The sequence below is a fragment of the Grus americana genome, chromosome 3, assembly GCF_028858705.1.
Source record: "Grus americana isolate bGruAme1 chromosome 3, bGruAme1.mat, whole genome shotgun sequence".
Classification (NCBI taxonomy): domain Eukaryota; kingdom Metazoa; phylum Chordata; class Aves; order Gruiformes; family Gruidae; genus Grus; species Grus americana.
In genome coordinates, this window is record NC_072854.1 from 93,822,923 (window position 1) to 93,850,182 (window position 27,260).

General features: G+C 39.1%; 1 long non-coding RNA gene across 6 annotated transcripts in view; it reads left to right on the forward strand.

Moving 5' to 3' along the window:
* The window catches only part of LOC129205198 (uncharacterized), a 234,219-nt gene that overhangs the window by 13,830 nt on the left and 193,129 nt on the right, over positions 1-27,260 (forward strand). For all 6 annotated transcript variants that reach the window (XR_008576648.1, XR_008576644.1, XR_008576646.1 and 3 more), the window contains exons 2-4: positions 6,221-6,340; positions 10,883-11,044; positions 17,033-17,463. This is a non-coding gene — a long non-coding RNA (uncharacterized LOC129205198). The remainder of the gene's footprint in view (positions 1-6,220; positions 6,341-10,882; positions 11,045-17,032; positions 17,464-27,260) is intronic.

Consider the following 27,260-nt stretch of genomic DNA (forward strand, 5'->3'; position numbering starts at 1 on the left):
CAAACTAAAAAGAGTAGCCCCCATCACTCAGCCTCAAACCCTCTCTTTTTTACTAGATTCAATTTCTAGCTTTTCTGAGCTCTGGATAAATTTGTTTAAAGAGCATTAGAATCTCATGTCTTCTTTTCCATAATGCATTTTCCTGGAGCATGTGACAGCTCAGTCATGGCATGTTCTTGGTGTGGTCTTTTCATTGATGCTGCCCCTGATGCCTGTGTGTAGTAGCTGTGTTATGATGTGCTGTAATCTAACAACACGTTAACAAACTAATACAATTAACTCCTCAATAGTTTCCAGAATTACAGCAGCAGCTGCACAGCTGGATGACTGAATATACTTCATCACCTATTGTAGCAGCTAGACACGCATTACAGACATGTAGTGTTTGGGCTGTAACCTGGTTTATAGAATACCACCCACATTCAAATAAGGTTTTTATGCAATCTCTGACTTTAATGATGGTTATATATATACATTTTTTTTATTGCACCTAATAGATGGAGTGAAATATTTCCAATCTGCTATTGATTTCCAAGGCAAAGCAGCCAGCCAAATCAGATGAGAGCAATTTGCCAGCAGCTGTTGAGCAATAAATATTAGTCCCAAAATGTCATGTTTCTTTGCATGCTTCTCTGGAAGGAGCTGTCAATATTTTCATCAGGAGGCTGGTTCTAAATCCTCTTTAGTGGTAAGGGTTTCCCTAGGGTATTCAGCACCTCTGAACAACAATTAAGCAGCCCATCCAGAGAGCATGCCCAGCGGTTTCCAGCTATTTCTTTACAGCTTGTAGGTGAGAAACTTGCTTGCCTTGTTAGCCAGAGTTCAAAGAGCTGAGGGAAAATACTCTGGGTAGAAATGAAGCAAAGGAGGAAAACTCAGTATCAATGAGAATCGAGACTTATTTATCTTTCCTGACACGAACCAGTGATTTAAACAGTACTCTAGGCACACAACTTGAATTATGATGCTAGAGGTGTGACAGCAGCTTTATAATTGTTTATCAATCATTTAAAAAATGCAGCTCAGTGTCTGATGAAGGTCTTCAGAAAGTTTGTTTTTAATTTATTGCAGTTCTCAGTCTGATTTGAGAGAATGCTATAATACATGGACACATTTTCTTTTACCTACCTTTTTTCTATCTGCCTTACAAGGTTAAGTAATCTGAGCAAACTGCCTGCATAAATATCCTCTCTTGTATACATGCTCTATCACCACCTGTCTTGCTGTTTCTCACTTATGAATTTATACCCACGAAAATGATTAGTTGCAACCCAGCTCTCCACCACATGAGAGTACATTAACTTTGAGGAAACAAGGGGATGTGGCCGCAGGAAGGAGCGCATGACTGAGGGAACATCAATGAATTTTAGACCTCCTCTTAACCCTGTCCTAGTGCTATAGAAAACATAGGAATTTAAACATTATCTTAAAACTTATTCTCTTTTCTCCAGTTTCTCCCTACTCACAGTTGTCTCCCATCACAACCCTACAGTCAATCATTTTCCTTCACATTATTGAATTGTTCAATATATCAAGTGGCAAGGTTGGTTTACTGTTCTTGGGTACTTCAGTATAATGTGCATGACATGTATAATACTTGCTGAAAAGGTGAGAGGGGGAAAAAAGAGGGATAGGGGAACCTAACATCAAGTGAGCTGGTGAGTCAGGAGATTTTTATCTCCACAGTCAGTAAGACAGACCTGTACACTAACTAAAAGCAAGTTTTGCCAGTTTCTACTTGTACCCAAGAGGAAACCTGACTCACACTCTATCCCAGCCTTTTCAGTTTCTTAGAAAGCTCTTGGAGCTTGAACACAAAAGCAAGCACTTCTCAAAAGATCTCTTAAAAAGACAGCTGGCCCAAATTAGCCTGACTGGAAGGAAAGCAACAACACAATAAGCAGGCCATCTGTTTCAGACATTGTGTTCCTTGTCAACAACTGGCATTGCAGGTTGCTAATTGTTTAGTGGAGGAAGCAGGGATAATGTTCGTTGACCCAGAAAAGCCAGGTTTCTCAAGGTATTTAGGTGCCAGTAGGATTTTCAGTAGTAGATGTTTATTTTCCACTGGATCTAGAAGTGATGCACAGGGGTGCAAATATTGCAACTGTGGACACCAAAATATATTTTTGAAATATCACCATTTGCTCTGTAGGAGTGTCAGGAAGCTGTTTTCCATGTGAAATGCATCACCAATTGAATCAACATCTCATGTAAAGGCAATTATGTTAAAGTTCGTCTGCTTCCCATACTCCACTCAGACCTGATATAAGGACATCTGAGAAATAGAATCATAGAATCATAGAATGATTTGGGTTGGAAGGGACCTTTAAAGGTCATCTAGTCCAACCCTTCTGCAATAAGCATGGACATTTTCAACTAGATCAGGTTACTTAGAGCCCTGTCCAACCTGACCTTGAATGTTTCCAGGGATGAGGCATCTACTACCTCTCTGGGCAACCTGTTCCAGTGTTTTCACCACCCTCATCATAAAAAATTTCTTTCTTATGTCTGGTCTAAATCTAGGCTCTTTTAGCTTAAAACCATTACCCCTTGTCCTATCACAACAGGGTCTACTAAAAATTCTGTCCCAATCTTTCTTGTAAGCCCCCTTTAAGTATTGAATGGCTGCAAATGGAGTGACATTGGCTGAGGTATGGTTGATAACATGAGGGGGTAGAAGGCTAACCTCTAATTTTGCAATCAGTTGGGCAGGGAGACAGGGTAGAGCATTACTTTGTCTTCTACTACTATTGGGTTTCCTATGGCCTCAAAGCTAACCTCATGGGTGCTGGGACTGAGCTGCACATGAAAATCAGCAAATGGCATTTGCTTACAAGTTGTGTAAACTTGTACATTTACCTAGCTACATGTGGATTCTCCCTGTCTCCTTCAAAAAGCACATGTAGTGCTACTATAAGGAAGCCATTTGGGTAGCAATCTAGGTCTTATACGATTGCGGTCAGAATCCAGCAAGTTTGAGGAACTGGATACATGTTTCTGCTGCCCAGTTCCAGGTCTCACCACCTGGGTCTGTTGGCTGTCTGTGTGAAAATCCATTATGGCAGAGCCCAGCTCTCTGTTATTCAGTTGTCTCACTGTCTGGCTAAAATCAGCAAGTAGCTGTGAAGCAACTGTCTAAGCCTAAGTCCATTCAAAGAGATGCTAGAGACAGGAATGCAGGCAGTGTTTTGATGGTGTTGTCACATTTGTATGCATTGACAGTCTCTGCTCCCAAAAGTCAAATTGGTTCATAGCCTGAGAGCATTTCTGGACTCCTTTGATTCTTGATACACAAATTTAGTCCAATGCCAGAAAGACATTTTTCCATCTGTGATTGGGAAAGGGACCCTGTACCTCACACTCTGGCCATTTTACTGACCAAATTAACTCATTCTGTATTGGAAAGCATACACGAATCATAAAACTCCAACTGGTCCAGAACAGACCAGACATCTCCTGGAGCTATGTCACTGGGTAGAAGTAGATTTGCCGAGCACTTCATGCATCACATCATTGGCTCAACAGACAAGTTTATCACAAGACATTGATACTTGTGATGATAGTGAAACTACATAGAAGGCCAATTCTCATTTAAGATTAGGAAAACTCTTATTTGCTGCATCCTACCAGAACTGTGGTGGTGTCAGGGACTGGAGGACCAGGCTCCTCCTACGTGCCAAGCATTCAAAACAGTATCAAACCTATAATCAGGTTAGCAAATGTTAAGTAGCCCTGTATTTTCCCTTAATGCTCTTCTCTCCTGAAAATCTTGCCTCTGTTAAAGATTCCCTTTGTAGCATGATTTGCTTCATTTCTTTGAGCCTCAGTTTCTTCTCTGGTAACTGGGCAAGATTTATTTTTCATTTGGTCTAATTAGTCTTATTCGAAAATAAGCTTTTCAAAAACAAGGAAAATTGTGGCAGATATTTACATAATCGGAGGAAGAGAAAGGGAGGGAGCTGAGATCCTTTAGTCTTTCTTTCACTATCTGCTGATGCAGGGTGAGCTACCACATGACATGGAGTGAGTATGATTCAGAAGAGGTCTCTGTTGGCCCCATAGAACTGAAAAAAAACTTGTGACTTGGATCCAGGAATTGCTGGGTCAAATTCTATGATGTATATGTGTTGGGTTTGCATGGCAAGGTTTTGGTAGAGGGGGCGGGGCGGGGGGGGGGTGTCTACAGGGGTAGCTTCTGTGAGAAGCTGCTAGAAGTTTCCCCTGTGTCTGATGGAGCCAATGCGAGCCAGCTCCAAGATGGATCCGCCCCTGGCCAAGGCCAAGACAATCAGCGCCTCTGTGATAACATATTTAAGAAGGAGAAAAACAGTTAGAGAGAGCTTTTGCAGCCAGAGAAAGGAGTGAGAAGATGTAAGAAACTCTGCAGACACTAAGGTCAGTGCAGAAGGAGGGGCAGGAGGTGGTCCAGGTGCCGGAGCAGAGATCCCCCTGCAGCCCATGGTGAAGGCCATGGTGAAGCAGGCTGTCCCCCTGCAGCCCATGGAGGAAGGATGAGGGGGTGTAGAGATTTCACCTGCAGCCTGTGGAGGACCCCACGCCGGAGCAGGTGGAGGCACCTGAAGGAGGCTGTGGCCCGTGGGAAGCCCACACTGGAGCAAGCTCCTGGCAGGACCTGTGGCCCCGTGGAGAGAGGAGCCCACGCCGGAGCAGGTTTGCTGGCAGGACTTGTGATCCCGTGGGGGACCCATCCATGCTGGAGCAGTTTGCTCCTGAAGGTCTGCACCCCATGGGAGAGACCCATGCTGGAGCCGTTCGTGAAGGACTTTCTCCCATGAGAGGGACTCCATGCTGGAGCAGGGGAACGATGAGAGGAGTCCTCCCCCTGAGGATGAAGAAGCAGCAGAGACAACATGTGATGAACTGACCGTAACCCCCATTCCCTGTCCCCCTGTGCCGCTGGCGGGGGGTGGAGGTTGAAGCCGGGAGTGAAGTTGAGCCCAGGAAGATGGGAGGGGTGGGGGGGAGGTGTTTTAAGATTTGATTTTATTTCTCATTCCTCTACTCTGTTTTGCCTAGTAATAAATTAGATGAATTCCCTCTCTAAGTTCGGTCTGTTTTGCTCATGACAACAATTAGTGAGTGATCTCTCCCTGTCCTTATCTCGACCTACAAGCATTTCGTTATGCCTTTTCTCCCCTGTCTAGTGAATGAGAGGAGTGAGAGAGCGGCTCTGGTGGGCACCTGGCCCCCAGCCAGGGTCAACCCACCACAGTCCTTTTTGGCGCCCAATGTGAGGCACGAGAAAATCGAGATAAGGATAGTAATTGAAAGAGGTAACGGGCAAAACATGAACTGAACGTAGCTTGAGAGTGAAATAGTGGTGGGAATTAGATGAATATTCATGTTAGTCCTGTCTGGCCTGAATATACAGTTCAGTAGTTCTTGGCTTTCAATTCTACATACTCTTTTATGCTCTATAACATCACTGTATACTGTATAACACTATTAATTTTCCCACTGAAAAATATATGCATAAATATCTTCTCATCTAGATGATCAAATAAACAATGGGCGACAGTGTCACTTCCTCCTCCTGCCCAACTGCACTTATTACTACTTTCAAGGCCTCCTAGAGTCCCTCTAGCAGAAGAGGGAGACTCACGTTTGTGTTTGTGATTTACTTCTGATTTGCTTGTGTTTTCATTTGATTGAAACTACAGTGAGGAGGAATGTATTGCAGAGAATTTCATGTTAAAAAGTTGTTGCGAGATTAGAAAAGGTCTATCAGTTGCTAAAGCTAATATGTGTACCCAGTCTGAATTCTGTAGAATAACCTTTTTCTCATTAAGTGTAGCATTTTAATGAATTAAATTTATAACAGGCACTGCCTTGGACCTTACTGGCAATAAATTGCTTAGAAGGGTTAGACCTTGGAGCTATAGGAACCACATATTGTAGTTAATTAAGGCACATTAGTAGCACTTTTATTAATCAGAAATTATAGTATCACCCTTGAAGCCTCTTGCTTAATATTTCTATATTAGCATTTCAACTAGTAATGAATCAACCTTCCAAATAAATACAGCTTAAAATAATACCATTAAAATGATGTGTGTTAATATTCAGTGCATTGACTTCTTTCTTTTAACTGATCTGCATCTAATGAAATATATTGTGAGGAAAAATGAAAAAAAATGTTGAAATATTTCACCCAAAATAAAGAATGAATCCAAAATAACTCCTTACAACATCTTAGCCTCAGCTCCAGGAAATTCCTCTGTAGCCTGGTGAACCCAATGGTGTCTCTACATGCTCATGATGAACCACGTCTGTTAGCATGATGGCTCTTGGACATGCAACCTTGGGGAAATAAAAGGTAAGAAACTTCTCTAAAATGGAAACTCTTTTGTGTTAAGAAAATGGCTTCTCCAGTAGGCAAGAACTAAAATAACTGAAAATAAATTCTTTATTTCCAAAGTTTTCTTCGAAAGCCTGCATATAGGTTTGGAAAAGCTTCTGAAAATATCACACCACTTTTCAGTTTAGAAAAATTAAGCCTGAGATCCCAAGACATCCTATTTTAGATACTTTAAGCATAGCAGTACTTAATCATCCAACTGTGGAGAGGGGAGGGGAAGCATACCACAGTGAAAAGTCTCTGACTTAGTGAGTTTTTCCATCAAAATATTGGATGTTCTTGAATGTCAAAATGGAATCTGTCTCACCTCTATTGTGTATTTTCTTTTTAACCTAATCATTTTTTTTTTGTCCAGGAAATTTTTACTTGGTAGTTTTTCAACTTAAGCATTGAACAAACATGAACTGCAATTCTTAAGAAGGTATCTTCTGAAGCTTCTCTATCCTCAGTAAACATAGAAAATTGGCATCTTAAGGAGTCTCAAGTTCACACACTAACCTTATTCATTTTGCAATCTATTAAAATAACAGTGCTGTTTGCTATGTTTAAGATAACACTAGGTTTTAGTGGGTATTGCAATGGTCTGTATTTTGAATGGACTCCCTCGATCTATTTCTACCTGTACCTCCAGCTGTTTTGTTGAGATCACTAGTGTTGTGTGACAATGAATGAAGATTTTTTAAACACTTACAAATGCAAGGACTCTTATCTTTATGGCCAATACTATATCAAACACACTTGGACAGGACAGCTGTTCCTGCAGATTACAAGAGCGATGAACTTCAGAGTTCAAGAACAGGGCTGTCTTGTGAAGTTCCTTAAAATCTTAAAGAGGTTTTTTTATACATACCTATCCCTTTTAAAACAGTCTGCCTCTTCTTTTCTTCCTTTTTAACATCATCTTCTTCAAGTGTCCTCTGCTTTTACATACTTTCCTCAATGAATATGTTCACATCCCCTCTACTTACTTTTGTTTCTTTGTAATTTTTTGCTTTTTTTTTTTCCTTTATGTAGGATTCAGTTAATCCAGTTTCTGTTCACCATTTCTGTCACTGCTTGAGTCCTTGCTTAAAAGACCACACACGATTGGCAAAAATGGATACAGGCTTTGTCTTGCCCTTCTTCCTCTCCCTTTCCCCAGCTTGCTCCTGTCACTGACACTGGTATACATATTTGAGTGCAGAAGGATAGAGAGGTGGGTAAAAGAAAGTGCTGAGCAGAACAAAGTAAGGATATATTTGCAACTGGTTCATCATCTTTTCTGTATCTGCTTGATAGGAACATACAAAACAAAGTAAATTTTTACCAGCAGACTCTGCTATTTTTGAAACAAAGATGACTACAATTCTCTCCTTGTTCTAGACTTTACAAGGTCTGCAGATAATAAAGTTCAGAAGTGTCCACAGACCATTTTGTCCTTCTATCAGTTCCTGTCTGTCAATATTCTGAGCATCTTCAGCTCACAAAGGTAACATATGTTAAACATTTAGACCATTCATGTCTTCTAAAATCCAGGCCCATGTAGAACTCCAGCTATACACAAACCTGAATTTTTCTGTAAAGGCAACAGTGATTTGAGGCATTAGGGACATCATTCAAGAGACAAGAAGGAGAAAATTAGAAAAACAGTTTTCACCGTTGGATCATTGAGATGCTATCTCATATTCCAGGTCACGTTTTAAGGAAAGCTTCAAACATATTCAGATTCTCTGGTTTTGTTCTTTTGGGATCCTACAGTTTATCCCTGTGCTTTCAGCATATGTACCCTCTTCACTAAAGACAAAAGAAGTTGAGGTACAAAGAAATATTTGACTTTTCAAAAAGCTTTTCTGTAAAACAGTTTCAAAAATGAAGTCTGCCATATTTTCTTCTCAAGTTCTTTTGGTGCACAGGTCTTTGAGTCATTAAAGCTTTCTTCTTCCTTTTTCCTGACTTCAAAAGTAACCTACAAGTTTTTTAAGAACAAATATAATCTCCTCCTGAGGTCCTGCCATTGTTTCTCTGAAGGGTCACTCAGCAGTGTGCTGTGTCATTCAATACAAGGTACAGGAGAAGATCAGTAACCTTCAGAGGACCAGGTTCAAATCCCACTACAGTCAATGGCATATTCAAAGTTTGATTTCAATAGGATTGAGCTACAAGTGCATTGCTGCCTGTTTGTTTACTCTATTCAGGTACACCAGTCATAGCCTATCCAAAATATAGAAACATGCATGTTTTTTTGTCTTGTTTCAAGTGTCTCTAGAAAATACATTAACAGAAATCACAGTAATTGTTCTGGTGCCCACATAACCATATGTCAGCTTTTTCTACTTTGCATCACCATTTCCTTCTAGAGCTGCCACCTCTGCTGCTATCAGACACACAGACCAGACATTCTTGTTTTCAAAGGTAGAGTTGCTAACTAAATTCAAGCAGAGTTGTGGGTGATATCTGTATCCTCTCTAGCCACACTTTCTTTATGGCAATGGGTTAGTCTTTGGTTGCTTGGTATTAAAGTTTCTCTTATCATCAAGTTTCAGTGGCGCTCATCATCCATTTTTATAATTACGCGGTCTTTCAATCTTCCTTACTACAAGGTTTTACTGTAAGCCTTTTTCCTTTTTTCTCCTGTCTGTATTCCTAGTTTATGTGAACAACATACTAGCAGCTATTGAGTCACTGACATTTAGCTTTTCTTCTTAAGGCTCCTGCCTGCTCCTGGAAACATGTAATATAAGCAAATAACTGAGAAAACAATCTCTCCCTTGAGATTCTGGTGTAAAGTAATTTTCTAGTTTAGAAAAGCTGAAGACTTACTTGTAAAGGCTCAGACTCAGAGTGTGAGCTCATGTATTTAAAATATAAACAAACTTCATGATTTTTAAACCTTTTTTATAATTATCCTGGAATCTGGTTGTTGATGCTGAACACCTGATATTTAACACTAATGTATGGGAAAGTTTATACTGAAGTTTGTTTACTTCTTCTACCTAAAGTTCCAATCTTGAGAAAATGAAGAAAAAACAGGCATCTCCAAAAGGTGCAATGGTGTGATCCTCAGTTTTTTGAGTGCTACTTTCTTCAGACTCAGGCATTCATTATCCTAAGTACTTATTCTTTAACTACAGTTATCTTGTAAACTTCCAGCCTCCTGCTTTCAACTCTTCATGGCAAATCACCTAAAAGAGAAGAAAGCATCCCTTTTCATAAAACATATATTTCAGCCAAAAGTCTCATTGCCCTGGTGTATGAGCCCTGTAGCATTTTCATTTCTGGTACTTCTGCCCAGGAGGAACACAGAAGTATAGGTGGGCCTAGGCTACTGGCAAGGCCCAATTCATTTTGTCACAAGCATAATTTCACTCTTTAAAAATTCTTGTCGAAAGAACCAGCATCATAATATATAAGAAATGAATAGAAATGCATGAAAGATGCTGTTCATTTGAAAACATTCCTGAATGTCCCGTGGTTTTCTGCAGTTCCACCATTTGACTTACACCAGCTTGCAATTCGGAAGGAACCATGTCACTTTCATATGTCTGATACGAGTCATACTATAGGGCTTTCCCTTTATGATTGGCTGACTGTAATTCATTTCAGATGTAAATGCTTGCAAAAAATACTTTTTAATTTTTTTTTCACACAAGCATTCAGATATGCAAGCTAATACATATATTTTGCATGAATATTCATTTCAGAGAAATTCAATCATAGAAGTGCTTATGGGAAATGATCACAGAAGACAAGTGCATTGATATGAACATACAGGCACTACATTGAAAATTTTGATTCCCCAAAGACCTTCGCAGTTACAACCTAAAATCTTTAAGCACCTCAGCTTTTGCCAGAATATTTTTCTGACAAAAGGCTTTCTTTATTGGAATGGATAATAGATTTAGATTTCATCTTCTTATCTTCAGTGACTGACTAATCTCCCAAGCTTTCTAAGTTATTCCACCTTTCTTTGTCTGACCCAACTGTTTTATGAAGAATGGGATAGCTTCACCTAGAGATACTGAGAGGTCATGTCTTTCCTTGGCTCCTTTTCCTGTCCTCAGACCCCTTACTCAACTTCAAAAAAGAATGCATGGTCTAGTAATAGGGTACTTCCTAAGCTGTGGAAGGACCTAACTTCATAAATCTTAGCCACGGAACAGCTAGGTTTAGGCATTCAGGGACATCTAAAATGACAACCAAATTGCCTAGCCTAAAATTTAATCTTACCCTCAGATATTCGTTGAGATCTACTTTTTTGTTCATTCAAAGAATCCTAGGAGAACAGTTTTTCTTAATATAATTGAGTTTCCTGGTGAAAATAGTAAAACAAAAGAAAATAACAATCTCTCTCTGGGGAAGTACTGCCTTTTAGCTCAAATGTTAAAATCTCTTTGAGATGTAGAGTCCAAAGAACTTCTTCCCTAATCATTTTCCTCAGCCGAGTTCTGCTTTTCCTCAGCTGATCTATCAACTTCCTTGAATTAAATTTTAAGTATCTTTCTTTCCCTATGTGTTATTTAGGCCTTTTTGCTATGATCTGCACCTGAATGGCAAGCCACCTACAAACTACTTTTGGAGGGGTAATTATTGGTTCATGGAAATTCTCCTGTGGAAACTGGGACTCTTAAGGTGCTTTTATTAGAGACTGCAATAGGACCCCTCCTCTGTGCCCAAATTCCCCTGGTAAGTCTTCCATTGTTTTACCTTCAACAGTCCCATGAGAAACAGTTGTATGGAAAGGTTCATTAGAAAATGTGGGAGGTAATGCTCCATCACCTCCACATTTCCCAATTGTTTTACAGTGAAGGATAAAGCATTACAATGCATCATGCTATTACATTGTCATGTTTTCACTGGTGCTATCATTGCACAGTCCATAAATTCTTGCAATGAAAAAAGACTACTAAACTGTCTATACAGACAATGTTAAATTCAATGTGTTGCCTTCCGTTTCATCTCAATTAGCAGCAGCTAAATGGTTGGAACCAATTCTGCATCTTCATTTGCACTGCCTGTCTAATAGCCTGATTTACATCAGTAGCACCAGCACAGAATTTTAGTTAATTGGGATTTCAGTAGGTAAATGGCATTTCATTGTCCTAGCAAAACAAACACGTGTTTATGAGTTTTTAAGTAAAACTGTAAGAGCTTCAAATGTTGCTTAGTTTATCAAGCAGCAAAACTGCTTTCTATTACAATTCACCATTCATAATGACACACAAAACACTAATGTATTCTTTGGGGAAGGGATGCCTATAGCCACAGTAGTGACAGGTAAGGTGTAAGCACTGCATAGAAACTCACCTGATAGTAGCTTCATAATAAAACTGTTCATTACATTATTCTGCTGTACTGTGGAGGTGGAAACTTCTCCTTGTGAGCAGAATTAATTCCACAGAAGCTGTGCTGTTTTATCACAAAAGCTTAGATGTATTGTGAAATTCACTTCTTTTTATGCTCTGCTTAAGTCCTGCTGACACCCAGAGGGACCTAGAATAGTTTCCTAGCTATAAGATAGTGTTTGTTTTATTGCTACAGTATTGCCTAAGGGCTTATACTATGATGGAGCCTTGTTTTTACTGTCACTCAGTATTGTTAATTCCAGGCATTCTAGAATGATGAGTCATGCCCTTGAAAATCATGAGATAAAATGTTTAAAATAATGAATTTAAAAACCACAATAATAACATGCCTTAGGGCTTTATTATTTTACTTTCATTTTTTGAGATTAGAGTGGATCTGAGTCCAATGTTATTCTCCCATCAAAAAACCCCCAAACCTTACATTATCAAGGTACAAGGGTGATATATTGCCCTGATGCTGGGAGATCGGGGTTTTGAAGAAAATATCAAATTATGTGAGGCCTTTTTTCTAGTATGAGATGTATAACCATATACTTATCCACAATCTGGTGAATGTACAATTGAGAAGACTATCTAAGGTGTGGTTGAAGTATGCAAGCAGGCAGGGTGAGGAGGGAGGGCAGTGGACCAAAGTGGACGAAACTCTTGGTTTGCATGCACTGAAGCCTGGACTGCTCTGTGTACGACTCCTAGCATGTCAGAGGCAACACACACTTTGTTGTAAAGTAAAGTAACCTTTACTTGCTGTTTGCCTCCAGAAACAAGTCTTGAAAGTGTATCATAAAGCTCAGTCCCACCTTTGACCTAGGGCAATGGAGCAATTCAGTCAGTCTGCTCCCATCTTGTTTCTGTGATTACAAAGAAGAAAAGAGACACACTCAGGAAACAGAGGACAGTCCATATAAAAAAGAAATGTGCAAATGTGAAAGCCTTCCAAGAAATAGTGAAAGTACTTCATAAAAATTTGTAATAAGTTGAAAGAGTAAACGAGAATAGGTACATATAAAGATGGAGAGGTTGAGAGAAATGAATCTGAAGCAATTAAAAAGAAAAAAAAAAGGTATTAGAAATCCTGATTAGAATTCAACACAGACTCATATGTCCTGCAAGGGACAGTTGCATATACTGTATGAAGCATCCTCAAGGCATAGCTCAGAATAAAGTGACTGATGACTGTAATAATGACCGTTATTTCAGTTCTCCATGTCAGCATTCAGAACTGAAAAACCACTCCTGCTTAGAGCTACAGAGCATGTTAATGAAAACACAAAAGACAAAGTCAAGAATCTCATTTTACCTTGGGGGAGAGGCAGTTTAATACCCTTCACTTTTCAAAAGTGATGGAATTTCTCTAAAGTGATGACAATGTTGCAAGTTGATGACTTCAGTGCAAGTCAAAGAAAGCAGATAAAATTCTGCATGAGAAAACAATTAAAACCACAATATTTGTGAAAGATCTTGCCGCCAAAGCAAAATAACATGCGTAATTCTCTCTGAATCTCAATGGAGCACTTAATCAGCCTACCAGAAGCACTAATGGAAGGTGCATAGTAAAAATCCAGTGCAATTGTTTTAAATCTGCACATGTCAGTGCTAGGTCAAGGAATAATGATCATGAAAATTTGATCCAGAGCTTTCAATTCACAATAATATTTTTCTAATTGGTTTTCTTCTTCATTTACCACTGTATTTTGCTTACAGTGGACTGTATAAAAGTTAAAATTGAAAGAAAATACCTCAATTTTTTCCATCTTGAAAATGAACACAATGTGGATGAGTGTTGGACTTGTAGAATGGAAGAGCAAGAGCTTTGAATGATTTATAGTACATTCAGGATTGCATCCATTTATCCACCACAGTGGGCCTCAGTTTGGTCTTGGGAAGGTAGCAGTCCTGTTAGGTCAATGTTGTTAGGCCATTCTTTCACTAACGCACTGTGCTTCATCAGCAAGAACATGACTGTGATACCACATTCTTCAATTCTACCTGCATGGTGTGGGCTCAGTAAAGCTGTTTTTCAAGAGTTTAAGATGGTAGCTAGTGCTGGTAGAGGAACTGACAACAGTGCCATGGAAGAGTTCTCACAAAACCCTTTCTGTAGTAGCAAATGCAATTTTTCCAAAATGATTTTTTTGGCTGGAAGCAAAAATTATGTGATCGTGTTGGCTTTCCACCTGTTTGTTCATCTGTTTGTCCCCTAATCCTTACCTAAGTAAATCTGAAATCTGTTGGCCAGTTTCAACCACATTTTGGATGGAAGCAGAGACATCAAAGGTAATTGCATTTATATAATCTTTGGAAAAAGTAGTAGGTGAGAAGAGAAGCGAGACCCAAATCAGATATCCCGCAGAGGGAAAGGTTGCAGTGAAAACTCAATGGTTAACTGTTCTGCTTGGCTTGCCTCTGGCAAAATATTGCACACAAAGCTTGGAAGCTGTTTGAGCACATGTCCTCAGTCTGTTAGAGAGTAGCTAGTACAGGGATTAGACTGAGTGTGTAGAGGCTGTTCATTTTTGTATTGGGATGAAGGAAATGAGGAATATCGAGGTATTTCAGAGAAAGGTAAGATTTTTCAAGGTCAGAAGGGTAAAGGAATGCACTGGGGTAACTGCTGACAGAGAGCACCAGAATTTGAGAGTTGGTATCACCTTCGTTTTCCCACTTGTGGAACAATGTATTTCCCCCTGGTTAAAAATCCTTTACACTTTCCATTAAATGACATTCAAATGCTGCTACACTGTGGTATTGTCCTGGTTTCGGCTGGGATAGAGTTAAATTTTTGTCCCAGCAGCTGGTATAGTGCTGGGTTTTGGATTCAGGATGAGAATAATGTTGATAGCACACTAATATTTTAGTTGTTGCCAAACAGTCAAGGACTTATCAGATTCTCATACTGGCCTGCCAATGAGAAGACGGGGGCAGCCAAGAAGCTGGGAGGGGACACAGCCAGGACAGCTGACCCAAATTGGCCAAAGGGGTATTCCATACCGTATGATGTCATGCTCAGTATATAACGGGGAGTTGGCCGGGAGGTGTGCGGCTCAGGAACTAGCTGGGCATTGGTTCCAAGTAGCAAGCAATTGTGCTGTGCATCACTTGTTTTGTATTATTATTGTTATTATTGTTGTTATTATTATTATTGTTATTATCTTTTTGTTATTGTTGTTGTTTTAGCTGCCTGCCAAGTTAAACCATGACAGATATCCTTTTCTGCCTGATAAACTTTCATATACTAACAGACTAATAACTACATTTAGAATTTTTCATCAGATTGATGGGAATCAAAACTTTTTCTTTCATCATACAAAATAAGGAAATGTTTATTTTCTGGGTACATTCATCATCAGTCCACATCTCCCTGAACCACTAAATGCCCCACGTTGATGTCTTATGCTGCTATTCTCCACTGTCAAGGCTCCCGATCCTGTGATGAAGTGTGTTTTCTCTAGCTGAACTGCTGTAATGCTGCACTGCAGTGTCATGACTGCAGTGACTACGGGAAAAGTAGTTACCATTTGTCAGCTAGCCTTACAGAATAATTTTTTTTATTCAGAAGCAAAGCAATAGAAATATAAATAAAATCAGGAGGCAGCTTACAAATTATAATAATGCTTTCCCAAGAATAAATTATACTATAGTTAAATAAAAACAAATATGGGGAAAAAACCCCAAACAATAGTACTGACATTAAAAATAAAATGAAAAAGAGAATACTAAAAGTCCAGAGAGAAATATGTAAACTCACTGATATCTGCCTTATGGCTTCTACATCTGTAAATCAATAGTATCTGTATCGTTATCACTGGAGTCTCGGTTTGTGGACCTGGAGTGAGAGTAGAAATTGGCTCTGTAAAATTTTTAGTTGGTTATATTGAAACACTTCTGCAGATGACAAATTTCCTGGTTAAATTTGCTTCCTCCCAGTCACCAGTGGTATGAGTCCACAGGAGCCTCAAAGGATTGATTAGAAAGCCAGTAACTACATTAGTTAAATTTATCCATAGGTATGTCTCAGACAAAATCTGTAGTTTCAGTCTCCTGGGACTTGTCTGAATTACAGTAGTGTAACAATTAAAATCTGTAGGGACTAGAGATGTAGAGACCTAGAGCTGTATGTCTCTCTCTTTGTTCTTGCTTTTATTTATTTGTTTGTTTGTTTATTTAATTCTTTTGGCCTTTGGTTGAATTTGACAAGATTTCCATGAATGCTTAATGGGCAAACTAAAGGGGTTTTGATTAAACTTTTTCCCAGACATAATTTCATTCTGCTTTAACAGCTCCACATCTCTGCTCAGTTCCCTCCTTAAGAAAAATATTAAGTCAGAGAAAGTAACACATCACGGAGATGCTGCCACCACCAGCAAATAGCTGTCTGGCTGCATTGAAATCACGGAAATTAATGATGGAGATGTGATGAATTCATTCATCTTGTCCAGCCTGACTGTCATAGGAAGCATTCAGTGCTTATACTGCTAGAAATGTTCAGATGGATAGATATAATTTAAAGTGCTTGGCACACTGCTTTGCCTAAAAGTTGGAGCTCAGAGCAAAGTGGAAAACATTTCATAAACAGTCCATTCAAGAATAGAACAACTTTGAGTCAGCTGAGGAAAAATGTTTTCTCTCTCTCCTTTTCCATAATCTTTTGCATGTGTAAGGTTTTGTTCATACATCTACACAAAAGGAAACTCAGGTGTACAAAGACACACGATGGCATGACAGCTTAGCCACTTGAAAGAGGCTTCTTCTGCTGTCTTGGGTTTGCAGTGGGAAGTGAGAGAGGGGTCTGTCCCTTGATCTTCACAGATAGCATGAAAGTGGGGCAGAAATTTTTATAGTAGGCTTTTTGCTCCTTCCCCAAGAATAAACAATTCTGAGGAACGTCTGCTGCTTCCAGTCAGCCTCAGTCACAAAACAGACTGAGCTCTAAGTATGTATATTTTTGGTAGAAGTGGTTTTGCAATAAGTATTAACGAATTTTTTTCCTTTTTTTTTTTTGAGTCAGGACATGAAGCTCGAATGCGTTCACACCAGTGGCATGTCTGCTGGTTTCTAACCATGATGCTGTCATTTTTCATTCAGGTCATGGATTAATCAGATCCTGAGCTGCTCCCCACCCTGGGTACCTCCAGCTGCTATGCTGTGAGGCACAGAATACACACCACTCATCCCAAACTCAGTTTTGCTGGCTGCTGTTGTAGCTCCTTTCTTTCTATAGAAATTTGCTTTCAGAGATGAATGCAATTTAAAATGTTCTTACAATCTAATATACATAGTTTCATGTTATTCATGTTTTCCTTTTGTCTAGGTTCTCCCATCTTCCTATGTTTAAATGGGATGATGGGATGAGCAGCAGGGATTGTGTTACACGTGCCATCAAGCTTCTCGAGGGGACTATCCAAAGCAGGGATGATGACCTGACGTCATTAAGGAGCTATGGGATTTACTGTGAAAAAACAACTGAGTCTGTAAAACTGGATTTGGAGCAGAAGATCGTAAGTTTCATGATCACAGAAGGCTGGAACTACTCACTCCTTCCAATGGTGAGAGAGTGTCCTGGTGTCTGGTTCCAACCTCTTTCTGTCCCTCTTCAAACTTGAAGAGATGGACAACGTAGGAAACTGTGTTGACAATGGTGCAAAGTGTGATCAGAAGCTACAGCACCTGTTATTTTCATAGATTAATGGAATTAAAGTGGAAGAGATTGTACTGATGGTCTCTGCCTGGGATTATGGGCAGGTGAGCTTGTTTTATTTTATTTGCATAATATATTTCTCCGTATAGTTTTGTGGCAATTGCATTTCTGCTCTGAGCTCAGAGCAGCCTCCTGTTCAGAGTGCAGTTTTCCACCTTTAACCTCTTTTGGATGACTTTAAATAAAGCTCCAAAGTGAGAAAAGTATTATTCCATTCACAAAATCTAATGATAACCCCTTTCCATGTTGTTTTATCTACTTCAGAGTGCAGGTGAACAGGCACTGTTGGTCAGCACTACCAGTTTCAGCTATAGAAACACTCAAATCCTCTACCTGTGTATTGAATATCTGTTGTGGCAGGGCCTCTCCCTTGACAGAACTGCTTTGGAACTCCCAAATTAATTCTGCTATGGCTGAGGATTTGCCAGCGGACAAAAGAAACAAGACTGGGAGGTAATTAATTGAAGCAGATCAGTAGTTACAGATGGAAAGAGTAAGTAAATTCATTCCCTACTGGAGCAAGTTATATTCACTGACTGGAATATTATTTCTACCAATACTCATTCCTATTATTTTCTATTGGTAAAATGTACTTACAGCAGCAAATGGCGATGTTCAGGTGTCCTGAACACCTTCTTTTTTAAGTAAGATAGACAAAGACATGTGAAATTCAGATCTCAGGAAAAGGTGGTATGAAGTCTATGCGTTGACCTAATATGCTAAAATGTGCAAAAAGTATTCTGCAAAAATGTGCACTTTTAGGATGCAGAGGCGTGAGCGCTACTTGCAACTGCCTCCTGTGATAGGCCAGCTGTATGTCATCTCTGTATTATACTCGTGCTCCTGTGCAATTTTATAGATTTTATACCTACTCTTCCACTCCAGCATCTCATGTGTCACATGCAGCTGGGCAACGGATAGATGGTCCAAGAGCTGAAGTTTTCACATTTGTGTTCATGTGTGTCCTGAGGAATCATGAGGTCCTGCACATGAAATCCATGCTCATAGCCTGATCACATTGCAATCTGTGCTGTGGCTATGCAGCCCTGAGAGAGGAACACAGATACCTTCAGCCTCTACGTTAAAACTTTATTGTGTGCAATCTCAAAGTCTATAAGAGAAAGAGATCACAGCTTTATGCTGCAAAAATGTAAAGTGTGAAGTGAGAGTCTATAAGCACAAGTCTGGTAGACAGTGAATCTAGATGGGATTGTCTTGGATTCTCTTCTTGTTTCATTTCACAGAGTTGTTAAAGCTGTAGGACAGCTACCGTCATCACTCATTCTGGTAGCTGCTACAGATAATAAGGGTTGGATTTGAACAGAGGCTTCTCTAATGTTGTGAGAGGAATACATACTAACAGGAGCTGTGACATTGTGAGAAGTTTCAAGTTCTTATGTATAGAGTGGAGAGCGAATGCTATTAATAAAATTAGGATCCATTTTTTTTCCCAGATGAAAGCTCATATAGATTGTAGATTTACATTTGAAAGCAATGAAGACATTATCGATGAGCTTATTTTAGAGAATCACCTTGGATTTAGTGCTCACATATAACTACAACTGAAAGTGAATAGAAGGATAAATAAAAAAGAGCACTTAGCACTTGTTAAGCGAAAGTGAGGTTTCTCTCTTCTGTCATCTCTTGCCTGTTGAGAAAACTGGGTTCTGAGTTTCTGAAACTTTGAAACTCTGTTCTCAGAAACTTCTGCCATTTGGCAAGAAGCACTTCAAATTCTGCTCTTTATTAAGTTCACCTTGTAATCAAATTTTGGATGTTTATACAATTCACAGACTTTAATATATGCTTAATTATACAAATTATAGCTTCAAACACATACTTTTAACTGTCTAGTTACCATTTTTCTTCTATTATTACACACACTCATACATTAATTTACAAAAACATAAATATGTTTATTTGTGAGTATTTATCACCAACTTCTTCTCCCCCTGCCTTTTTCTTTTTACTGATTTGTCTTGCCCGATTGTGCCTTTGGGATCTTCCAGGATTTGAAACAGTGTCCAGTTGTCATTCTCTGTTTAAATGCTTTCTTTCATCAGATTTAGCTTGGTGAGTTACAGGTTTTCACTGTATGAAACTGAACCTTCACAAAGTCAATATATTCCTGGCTGGTATTTAATTCTGTGTGCAAGCAATGAATAAAATGCAACCTCTCCCTAAATAAAGGCACCTCTTGTTGCCATTATCTTGACCTCCTTTGATATCTTGTGGATTGTTTAGGAATGAAAGAGAGGGAGACACAAAATATATGCAATTAGGAATTTCAAATACATTTTGTTTGGAAGTATAGATGCACTGTTTTTGCCAGGACAGGACTGACTTTTTGCTGATTTTAAAGTTTGTGTGTTTTGGTTTGGTTTGGGGTTTTTTTCTGTTTTTTTTTTTTTCTGTTTTTTTTTTTCCCCTGAGTGCATAATAAAATGCATTATGATGAATGAAATAATCCACCATTTATTATAGGAAATGCTACCTCTAAAATACAAATTACTGTTTACCACGTCTATTTTATTTCTCCAAGTAGAAGATAGAGCACAGCCTCCTTCGCACAGTCTTCTACTTTTCCAAGCTCTTGTGCTTAAAGTTTTCTGAACAATAGTTTACAAAGAAAGTTATCGAGGATATTGACCAGCTCTCATGGGAGAAAAGCTTCTTTCTAATGCCATCATCATCTGTATTAGGGTGTCTTTTGGAGATAAATGACCATGAATTTCAAGATAATCCATCAACATTAGTGTTATCAAAGCTGTCATGGGAATTAAGGGGTTTAGAAATAGGATCTTTATATTTAGGGAAAATAAAATTACAATTGATCAAAAATAAAATAATTACATCAGTTTTGATTGTAGACATTTTATTAATGACAGGTTCCCTTTGTAAATGAAAGCCAACACATACAGAAATTGATGCAGCAATATCCAAGGAAATGAATTTTGCCCAGTATTAATGCCAAGTCTGACACAATCCCTGTACCAACAGGGACAGTTTTACAAGGATCAGTTTCAATCCTGAATTTTTAGGACATCTCTTCTACTGTCAGTGGTCCATCAAAGGGAATTAGTATCAGATCAATCTAACAACTTATTTGGAAAATATGGTGTATGCCAGTCCTATAGCAATACATTAGTAGTCAACAAAGTTCTTACTTTTGTCTCCAGTGATGCTCCTGACAAAATCTTTCATCTGGCTGCACTAGAACATAAGACCTGCACATAAATATTATTCGTAGAAACTTGCTCACAGCTCAGGCAAATCCAGGTTGAGCAGTCCATTTCTGGAATATGCCACTTCCTGTCTCTTTCCTTCTTTAACTTAATCTAAATGTACATACATGGACATAAATAGGTATGAAGGGTGGGGCATGTTCAGGAACACAGAGTTTGGAGTGGATAGAGGAAGTTACAAAGTTTGTACCAGTAACATTAAGACAGGTCTCTCTCTGCCACAGCTTCTACGAAGGATGCTAACAAGGACCTCCTCTAGATTCCTTCTTGTTTCACTCATATTCATTGTCTAAATTTTGTAATATATTAACAGTGCCTAAAATTGAGTACCTGTCAGCTGAAGGTCACAGAACATTTGACATAGATTGCAAACTCCCTGAACAAAAAAAATCACTTTAGCCTCCATTGAACCCCTTCTGTAGCACAGAATATAAGTTTGTAGCACATGCTAATTCTTCATACTAGCTTAGATAAGGAAGAATATAATGTATTAGATCAAAATTCCAGGTCTATTTACCTAAACCTGCAAATGAAATTTTGCAAGTATATCAGAGTTAGAAGATAACATATATGGAGACATCATCATCTTCTGGCAACTCAGTGCAGCACAAACCTTGGCTTCCTATCACATCTGGAAAAGAACACCCACAGCAAATATGACACTAAAAGCATTGGATATTTGCTGGCTCAGAGCCCTGATTGGTATCATAATCTATGGCACCTGAACATTCCTGATGGCAGCATTGTGATCAGGAAACTAATTAGCTAGAAAAGGGAAATATTAAGTCATCAATTACTGATTACTATGCCATTATGTAAGGAAGCAATCATGCGATGGAAAAGTACAAGCCTGGAGGATAGAAAAGGTCCAAAGTAATTTTATGAGCATAAATTGGTCCAGATACAGAAGGAAAAGAACAAGTAAGAGGTCAAGTACTAGCACTGAGGGGCATATTGAACTCATGAATAATCAGCTTGTTTGAAGACAGTGCCTGCTAGTGAGAAAGTTACCACTGCTTTAATAAATCAGTGATCCACCTGTAATGGGGAAAGCTGCAAGAAGAGCGAGTGGGTAAATTGGAGCCTCTAAGGTCAGCAACACAATGCGTTTCTCTCCCACGTGTTTGATAATAGCAGATGGAGGAAGTGGTACTGTGAAGTTAGTTCTCTGGCTGGTGTGAAACGAAATGTGAAATATTTCTTTTTGCATCTCTTTTTCCTCTCTTTTTTTCTTTTTTTTTTTTCCTCCCCACTTGTGCAGACCCATAGCTGGATAAAAGCCTTACAAGTATGTTCTTCCTTCTGGAGCTACTTCATGTTATGTCAGCTGCTAATTTGGCCTATTGATGTCAATAGAAATGTGACTTACGTTGGGGTACTGATCTGTGGTACTGATTCTAGTACGGTTTTACACCTGTTGAGGATTATATCTAGAATTGGTTCCTCATTTCAATTTGACATGGTCCTTCAGTTACATATTATTTATACATATTTTAGAAGTGAACAAATAACATCTAAAGTAACTTGACACATAAATATTTTTTTTCTACTCCTTAAAACAATATGTAAGGATATAACTTTCCATAAAGCACTCTGGGCCAACAACTCTTGGTCTTTAGCTCTTAATGAAATTAAAGTCGACTTTCTGAAAACATTCTGCAACAGTTGCCTAAAGCTTGTCTCTAATCCTGCAAACTCACATACTGAAATCAACAGAGATGACAAACTAAATACATAAACAGTTGAAACAGGTCTGTTTACCTTTCTTGACGTTTCTATTTACCTTCTCTAGATTGAAACACTGCTCTGGATGTGTACTTAGGGATCTGTATCCTTACTTTCTATTATTTTGTAAAGTGCCATTAATATTTACTCTGAGTCAGATTTTACCGCTTTTGATAGTGCGGAATAGCACTTCCTTACTTGAACAGACAATAAGAATTCTCATGTGGAGAGTGTTATTTAGTGAGAGTGAGATACGTTGATAGACTATGAAGAATACTTACCATTTTAGAAAACCCTATAAGGAATATTTTACACATTTGAACAGTGGTACTTTATATGAAGTTACATATAACATTACTCTTCAGAAAACCGGGAGAAGATAATGTTCTTTCAAGAGCATATAACTAATTTCAGAGGAGCATTGCATGTTACCATGGAAACTAAGAACTTAAATTACTTTATGAAACTGCTAAACAAAACAGGTTGATTGAATGATAAAGCCCAAAATATCAGATCTGGTCAAAGATCTATTCCAAAACAATTTGTTTGCCATGGGGAGATGCCACTTAATCTGTACCAAACCTTAATTTAAGAACATAGTATATAACTTCACACCCATGGATTTACTTAGGCTGAACTCTTGGCCCACACTGCATGATGTACCACAAAAAGGCATTCTGCATGAGAGCCCTTGACTGATAAATCTCCTCTGCTAAGCATGAAATCATAATGGGGTGGATGAGATTTAAGGTGTTCAGACCTAAGAATAGCGATACTAGCAAATGAACCGTATCAAGTCAATTAACAGAATGCTTAGCTCAGTACACGGTTCTTCATGGTGTCCAGTAGACACTGAATAGGAAAAAGTATATGAACAAAACAGTACAAAATTATATTTTCTCCCATTCTTGTTCCCAGATTCTGGAAATCTGTGGTGTAAGGATTCCTGAGGCAGGTGCTATAACAATTTTTGTGTTTAAGAGCCCTTGAAGAATTTTCTTGCATGGATAAATCTAGTTACTTTTTAACCGTTTGTACTTTTGACCCCTGTGCTGTCCTGAAGCAAGGGCATGTGAAGAGGATATTGACTTTAGTTTCAGACTCTCAGTCAGTCATTGTATTGGGTTCCCTCTAGCTCTTGTGTTATGTGAAATGGCAAAAAATTGTTCCCTGTTCACCTTCTCCATGTCAGTAACGATTTTGTTGTTGCCTGTAATATCCGTTTCTTCTGTTTCATCTCCAGTATTAAGATCCTTTATCTTCTAATTTTTCCTCATCTGGAATCTGCTCCTTATTTTTCACTGGCCTCATTTAACTGCTCCGAGGCATTATAGCACGGCATAATGCACTTTCTATTTTCTTTTTCCCAGTATTTCTCTCTCACCTCTTTGTAATAGTCTGTTTCTCTCTTTGGCTGATGCTGAGCACTGAATGGATGCTTTCATTGAATTCCATGATCATTTCTTGAGAAGTAAGAGTTAACTTACAGGCCGACATTTTACCTGTCTAATTAAAGTTGTTCTCCATGTGCCTCAGTGTGCATTTATTGACACTGAATTTCATCTGACACTTTATTGCTCAGTTACTTAGCATTAAGAGCCCTCTGCAACTCCTAGCTGTCAATTCTAGTTTTCACTGCTCTGAATAACTTTGTGCCACATCATATGTGAACACCTTAAAAAACATTAGGACTACTTTTGATATCTTTCCATTGTGAAAATTAACCATTTATAGCTACTTTCCCATGTTTTATACTTTCTCCTGAGAGGGTCTTTTCTTATGCCCTGCGGTGATGTATCTTCCAAAAAAGAGTTGGATAAACTGCTCTGGAAATCAGACCAGCTGGAACTAAACAATGCAGTAAGAGACTGTCATGTGTTCTTGGGTTTTTCAGGAAGCTGAGAATCTGCACCAGTAGCCTAGAATAAATCAGAAGCAAAAAGCCCCAGATCTTCAGCAATAACACCACACATGGCAAATAGAAAATAGAGATATGAAAGTGAAGTCCATCAGCACTGCAGAGGGATTCAGCACAAGACGTTAAAACAACACAAATGGGTTTCAGACAGGGATTTCAAGGAAAAAGTATTGTCCTCATGAATAGAATTAGGAAAACTGCACCTGATTTTTTATAATACTTGCCTTGCATTTTGGAGAAAGTAAATTGAGACAAATGCCAGTTGTACTGCTCATGTGTGGATCAACTACTGTATTTAGGCCTGTCTACAGCTACCAGAGCTTGAGAAGTTACCTGGAAAGATGGTTTCCATGCGTAGGATGCCATAGGTAAAGTAATTCCTACAGCCTGCTCACAGCTGCAACTTTTCTTGATTGCTCTTGGGACTAGGACAGGGAGTAGACAGTGAAATGCAGGAACATCCTATGCCTGGGAGCTCTTTTACCTCTTAGTCCCCTCAGTCTTTCTTGCATTGTGTGATCACACACTTAACACGTTGTAGAAAAAGATGCTTGGGGGAAGGTAACCTCTTGCTTTCAGAAAAATCCATCTTCCTTTGCAAACTGCTGTTGGCTCAGACTGAGACCTCTGAAAGGGAATCCAGAAGCAGGCTACAGCCTGTCACATAAGGCTACAGATGGCTTGTGGGCTGAAATCCCTTGTAACGAATGAGAACACAGAGCATTGTTGCATTGTTAAGTGCTTAATTCGTTCAAAGGGTAATTTTAGGATGATAGTTTGAACCAGTCACTTGAAATGTTTTCATTTTTCCTTTAGCAAAGAAAATTCTTTCAGCATTTGGGTTTTTTTTCTCTTCAAGGTCACTAATGAATGGTTGACCTGTGAGTGGAAAAAATGCATATCTTCAGGTCACTAGCTTTCAGATGAGGCCATCTGCTTCAAATTGGTGGGAAAAAAATAGCAAAGTCTCTTGCTGGAAATTAAAAAATTGATTCAAACATGCTCAGGAAATTGTATTGTGCCACAGGGAAAAAAATATTTATGACCTCATCTGGAGATCACCTTCTGCCTCAAGCCACAAAGACTCTAGGAGCAGGCTGGATAAAGATATTGGAGAACAGTTTCCATGGGAAATCCTGCCATTGGATGGACTGGATGACCTATAAAATAGTCTTTTGTATCTCTAATTTTGGAGTATCTATGATTTTCAGCCATTATAATCTCATTCTACCTAGTGTCACTATGGATGCAAAACTTATTCCTACGTGTTTCTCATCTTCCCTTTAGATTTATGGAAGCTATCTGCTTTAATCTTGTAAAATAGTTCAAAGGAAAGGATGGGTCAATATGTTTTTAATTTACCATTCTATTAGGTGCTTTTGTGGCCCCTATTGCATTTATACTTGAGTGTCCCATACCATCTCTGCAAGAGAAGTGCTTTCTTGCTTTCTACATTTCAGCTGTGAGGATGAAAGGTCACACAGGACATCTATGACACTGCAGAAATCTGTCTTGGACTTCTGAGCTCCAGCCTATCTCTTTGTCCACTTGCCCATCCCATTATTTGCAGGTCCAGGAAGAACAGCAGGCAAGTGTAGGACTGAGAAAGGAAACTGGCTTTGTTTATATATCCAAGGCTCTTGCAGAACATTAAGTACAAATATTTTTCAACATATTTCAGTGCATGCCTTTTTTTTAATTATCATGTTTGGGGGCAGGGAAGTAAATATAACATAGTTAATTAAGTTATCCATTGCATTTGCAGAGATGGAAGTATGACTAATGAAAACTAGTGGAATATATCAGTAGTAAATCCTCTTCTGATGCATGTTGTTCTGAGTAGCAATGGTGAACAAGCGTGACGCTTTGAGTCAGAGCTCTGACCCACCTTAAAGCCTCACACTCTTTCAGGACCAGAAAAATGTTGCCAGCAGTTTCTTTAGACAGGACACCTGTCTTCTAGAGTAAGAAGTTGTGAAAGAAAGTGAGCAGAGATAGGATGATGACAGTACCTGCAGACTAGGAAAATAAACAGGAAAGGGTAGAGGATTTGGGTGCATAAGAGTAGCAGAGGTGTGAGAGAGCTCAGCAAAGCCTGAGGGTAAGCAGGGTAAGTAAATAAACTAGAGGAAAGATGTGAAGGCCCCTGAAGAGCAGGTTGGCTTGCTAGTTGCAATGGTTAAAAGAAAACATAATTGTGGTAACTGCATTGTAGGAAGATGGAGCTAAGGAAAGAAGTAGTGTGGGACTGGAAGGTTTAGACAGCAATAGATCAGGTATCAGTGTATAGACAAAAATTCCCCAGTGGACAGAGACTGGGACATGGCAGACTACGCCCTGACAACAATACCTGAGTGTTCTGGCTGGAAGAGACATTAACAAGCTCTTGGTTTAGTTAGGAAGCATTTTCAGAATGTTGCTCTTGCTGGTTCTCTTACAGAGAACTGATCCCAATGTGAACCTCAGCCCTCAGCTGAAACAGGGCTGGGAATTCCTCTAGGTCCTGAGGGCACATACTGCTTGGAGGAGGATTTCTGCTGCAGTCCTTCACTTTTCCAGCCCCTTTTCAACCAACTGTATTCCTAGTGTTGCCCAGGGATTTTCCTTTTTAAGAACCCTCACTGTTACCTGAACCTGGAAAAGAATCGGATTCAAACCAGACTGTCTTCAAGTGCCTGGACAATGTACAGTTGGGAGGGGTGTCTGAGTTCAAGACCTACATATCACCTCGATGGGCCCTTTTGAACTCTACTTTTACTCTGTCTCTTGTTCAGGTGTTTCTCAGCACCCTACTCCCTTGTCTGAGGGTGAGGTGTATAGATCTTAAAAGCCCTAGAGAGAATGATACTTTGCAGACAACTGAAAAAAACAGTCCTTTCCTTTTACCACAGGTCCTGCCTGCCTTCTCCTAAGCTAAATTGATACTTAAGAGAGGGAACTCTCCCCTAAGTCC